At 40.0% G+C, this 5008-nt stretch overlaps 1 protein-coding gene across 1 annotated transcript in view; it reads left to right on the forward strand.

Moving 5' to 3' along the window:
- The window catches only part of Ythdf2 (YTH N(6)-methyladenosine RNA binding protein 2), a 32071-nt gene that overhangs the window by 704 nt on the left and 26359 nt on the right, over positions 1 to 5008 (forward strand). Inside the window, exon 2 of the mRNA XM_013519715.1 lies at positions 474 to 553. The gene's annotated coding sequence lies outside the window, so the exon portion shown is untranslated. The remainder of the gene's footprint in view (positions 1 to 473; positions 554 to 5008) is intronic.

A 5008-nucleotide genomic window follows, 5' to 3' on the forward strand; every position in this document is an offset into this window, starting at 1 on the left:
GCCGCCGCGCCCGCAGGTGCCTCCCGCTGGCGTGTTTGACCCTTCCTCGGCGCGGTCTTGCAGCTGGCGAGCAGCTTTTTTCGCTAACAAGGGCTAATTCACGGAGGGTGGGGGCAGACGGGGCTTTGAAATGCCCCAGGTCCTGAGTTTCCTGTAGGTCTTAGGAGGCCTTTGTTTTTCATCCTCGTGGATCACTTTCTGGAAGTAACTCACATGCGGTGGGGGAGGGGAGGCGGGAGGGGACTGAGATCTAGAGGAGCCAATAAAATGACCTTTTTCAGATCATCCTGCGCCGGGTGGAGGGAAAACATTTTCACGGATGAATGTTGCTCCAGCCTTCACTTTCATCTTTGCGCCTTTTGAAGTTCATACTTAACTTGCTGTTTGAACTCGCAAGGTTTTTCTCCGGTTTAGGATGTGTTTGTGTGAACGTAGGGTTGGTATCCTGCTAATTTTGAATTTTTTTTCTTCAGTACAAAATGGATCCGTGCATCAAAAGGATGGATTAAATGATGATGACTTTGAACCTTACTTGAGCCCACAGGCAAGACCCGTGAGTAGCTGGCCATTTACCTATCTGATCAAACGATGTAGTGGACTATTAGTCTTTGTCTGCCCTATCAGTAAATCTCATTTTTTGGTGGGGTCACTTTCTTAGTATCTCCTAATGTGTTAGGGGACAATTGTTACAAGTGTTACAGGCTCTTACGATTACCCGGGCTGTATCGGCCCCAAACAGTGTGCTCGGAGACAGTACGATTGATAACGTTTTACTGTGTACCAATAGTAATATCAGTGTAATTGTTCCTCTCTAAGCAAGAATATTGCAGAACACAATTTAAGAATACTTTCCAGAATTAAATATTCTGAGTTTTTGCCTCAGAAAACTTTTAGGAAAATTGCATTGATAATGTGATGGGAGATAGTTTAGTATAAAATCACGTGACCTCCATTCAAGAGCTACAAAACTGACTGTCTTGGGACCAGGGAGTTCAATTCCTGGTTCCAAAAAAAAAAGTACTGGCTGTCTTCCTTTTGTTTGGTCACTGGTTAATGGGCTCTTAGCTTATCAGAATAATTTTGAGTTGACTGTTTGCTGTTTTGAGTTGAGCTGTATTTAGAGGGGTTGTTTTGGTTTGTTTTGAGACAGGGTCTTATTATGTAGTTTAGGCTGGTCTTGAGCTCACTGTGGTCCATTTGGCCTTGAACTCATGATCCTCCTGCCTCAGCTCCTGAATGAGTTCTGGGATTAGAGTTGTGTGCCACCATGCCCGAGTTTGAGTTGAGCTGTGTTTAGTATCTGTAGAAATCAACCTTGTATACCTCTGGCTTCTCACTAAAAGGAACTGTGGGACTTATGAAGTAGAATTAAAAATACTGTCTGGCACAAACTAAAGTCAGATTGAGAATTATTGAGGTAGTTATTGAGAAGTAAGGGTAACTCAGTGGTAGAGGACCTATTGGTGAGTCTGCAAGTTACAAGCAGATCATCAGCCCCCCAAAAGAAGATGATTGAAGAAATTGCCATATAATGCCTTTTAATTTTAAAATTAGTTGTTTGTAGATTTGAATATTGTTCAATACGGTCTGTACGATAGAAACTTGTTTAATTTATCAATTCTTTTGTATAGTCTTGTCCCAAAAGACAGTCACAAAATTATAGCTAGTAAAGGTCCAGAGAACTGACGATATTTCTTTCAGGATATTCTGAAAGATCATGAATCATTTGCATAAATTCTGAATATGTGATATATGAAATACACAGTTGACATTAATGCATATCCATATTTTTTTTGCATATCCATATTTGAACCTGCTTTTTACATAAAACTTTGTGATTTCCAATGTGAAATTTTCTGCATTGGAAATACAGAAACCATTTAAGTGACTGGAATTGTTTTCATAGAAGGCAACCAATTAATCAGGAAAAGTAGAAGTGCTGGGGATATAGCTTAGTGGCATAAGCGCCTGCCTGGTAAGTGCAAGGTCCTGAGTTTGATTCCCAGTACTTGGGGGGGGGGGGAAATCAAGAAAAGTAGAGAAGTAAACTATTAATAGATTATTGAATTAGATTATTGAAGTAGTTTGCTTATATAATCATTATAACAGGGGAAGGGGAACATTTAGAAACATAATTTTAGGTAGCTCTTGTAAAACATTGTGTAATTCAGATTTTTGAGCTCAGGGGCATGTGGGAACTTGCCAGTTCATGTGTAGGGATTCAGCTGTGTCTTGGCATGATCTGTCATATTAAGTTCACTTGGTTTTTCTTTCTTAAGCCAAATTTTAACTGTCTGTTTAAACAAATGTGGAGGAAAATATAAATCTTGAGTGAGGAAAAGTAATCTGAAAAGCTTTTGTTTTTTATAGTTTGTCATATATAGTGCCTTTTTCTTTTGGTGTAGTGGTGGGGATTGAACCCAGGGACTCACACATGATAATTCTTGTACTTTTTTTTTTGGAGACAGAGTGTTGTTGATATGTAGTTCAGACTGACCTTGAATTCACTATGTAGCCCAGGCTGGCCTCAAACTCACAGTGATCCTCCTGCCTCAGCCTCCTGAGTGATGGAATTACAGGCGTGTTCAACTACATCCGGCAGTTTGTGTACCTTTAAACAATTCTTTATTGCCCTAATTATTTCAAGCTTAAATCATTTGACTACTGGATTTGGGTCTATGGTAAAAATTTAACACTATCTTGAGAACTTTTAGACTTGAAAGGGTATGTATGGAAAGACTTTATTTTGTAGTACTGAGGCTTCAACCTAGGGAACACTGAACTCCATCCCCAGCCCTTTTTATATTATTTTGTGGTAAGGTCTTGCAAGCTGCCTGGGCTGGCCTTAAATGTGAACTGCCTCAGTTTACCCAGTAGCTGGGATTATAGGTGTGTGCCACCATATGTGGTTTAACTTTAGTTTTTAGGGTATTTACAATGAGCCATATCCCTAGACCTTTATTCATTTATTTTGAGACAGGGTCTCATTAAATTGCCCCAGGCTGGGTTCAAACTTCCAGTCCTTCTGCCACAGCCTTCCTGAGTGTGAAATTAAAGGTGTGCACCACTGTGCTTGGCTTTAACTTTAGTTTCTTTTCATCTTTTTGGTATGGAATCAAACTTATGACGTCACACTTGCCAGGCAGGTGCTGTGCTGCTGAGTTGTATCCCTGGCCTTTAACTTTAGTTATAAAGGAAAAACTTAAATTGGCAAACAAAAGTATAGCTCTTTCATGAAGTCCTATTAAATTGAAAAACTTAGTGACTGAAGGTTACTGTTAGCCTTGGTAATAGTGTAGGGCCTTAGGTAGTTATGTTTACCCAAGCCATAGCTGTCTGTTGACTCCTTAATAGGTCATTATATTGCCAGAATTATTGGAATTAGACATTGTGCTTCCTTTCCCTGCCCCTCCATACTGGGGAGTGAACCCATGCACTGAGCTACATCTTAAGCTCTTTTTATTTTATTTCGAGACAAGATCTTACTAAGTTCCCCAGGGTGGGCTCAAACTTGGCCCTGCCTCCCAGAGTGCTAGCATTACAGGCATGTACCGCCATGCCTGACTGGTAAACACTACTTTGAGTTGAGCTGTGTCTTTATAGACACCAACTTTAGATATATGTCTGGCTTTTTACTTAAGGGATTATTGTGTGAGGTGTAGAACTTACAAAAAATTTTTTTTTTTTTTGTATCTTTTGGAGACAGGGTCTCCCTATGCAGTTCAGGCTAGCCTTGAGCTTACTTTGTAACCCAGGCTGGTCTCAAACGCTCAGTGATTCTCCTGCCTCAGCCTACTGAGTGCTGGGATTACAGGTGTGCACCACCACGCCTGGCTACAAGAAATTCTTTTCAGCATAAACTAAGATCAAAGACTGTTGAGCTTTTTACAACATAATCTATATCTTGGTGTGAAGACTAGTTGCACATACAGTTTTTTTATTTTTTTATTTTTTTGAGACAGTGTCTTGCTATATGGCCTTTGAACTATGTATCCCAGGCTGGCCTTGAACTTATGGTGATCTTCCTGTCTCAGCCTCCCAAGTGCTGCGATTACAGGTGTGCATCACCATATCAGACCAAATTCATATTTTATTCTAAATTTTTTTTAGTTTTTGAAATTTTTTTTTGGTTTGTTGCACTGGGAAGCAAACTCAGGGTCTTGCGCTTGCCAGGCAGGTGCTGTGCTGCTGAGCTATATCCCCAGCCCCAAATTTGCATTTTAATAAATCCTGAATATTTAGATTGCAAACTGCCTCCTGCCCGATTCTTCCTCCCTTCCTATTTTGAGAATGAGTGTCACTAAATTGCCCAGGCTGAGCTTGAATTTCCTTCATCCTGCCTTAGCCTCCTGGAGTGTTAGGATTATGGGCATGTGCCACCACCTGGCTATACTTTACTATTTCTAATGGGAAAATTAGGTTCATTTCAATTTATAGTCATTAGTTTTATAGATTAAGCAAAAGCGAGTTTTAAATTATCTGGAATCCATTGAGCATTTCAAGTTCAAGTTTTAATTTGTATTATCTGATGACATTTTTATATGGTTTGACTAGAAGCTAGCATTGCAAACTACATAGTGAATCTTTTTTTGTTATGATTTGAGCATTAGCTACACAGATACTTGGGCTAGTTCTTGAAATTTCTTTTTTTTGCGGGGGAGGTTTCCAGTACCGGGAACCGAACTCACGACCTTGCGCTTGCCAGGCAGGCGCTGTGCCTCTGAGCTAAATCCCCAGCCCTGAAATTTCTTTTATTTTTTAAAACCTATTACCAAGTTTTGGTAGGAAACTTTTTTGGAGTCAAGAATCTTGCCCTGGAACTCTGTTCAGCCTTGAACTTGCTAGGTAGTCCAGGGTGACCTCAAACCTTGTCCTCCTGTATCTAGGAATGCATGGATGTATCACGACCATATCTACTGTGAAAACACTTGAAACACATTTCTGACCTTCCAGAAGTCCCACACCTTAAATCCAAAGATATCTTTTTTTTTTTTTTTTTTTTTTTTTT

This window comes from Chinchilla lanigera, unplaced genomic scaffold (assembly GCF_000276665.1).
Source record: "Chinchilla lanigera isolate Chin_1 unplaced genomic scaffold, ChiLan1.0 scaffold00051, whole genome shotgun sequence".
In the NCBI taxonomy this organism is placed as follows: domain Eukaryota; kingdom Metazoa; phylum Chordata; class Mammalia; order Rodentia; family Chinchillidae; genus Chinchilla; species Chinchilla lanigera.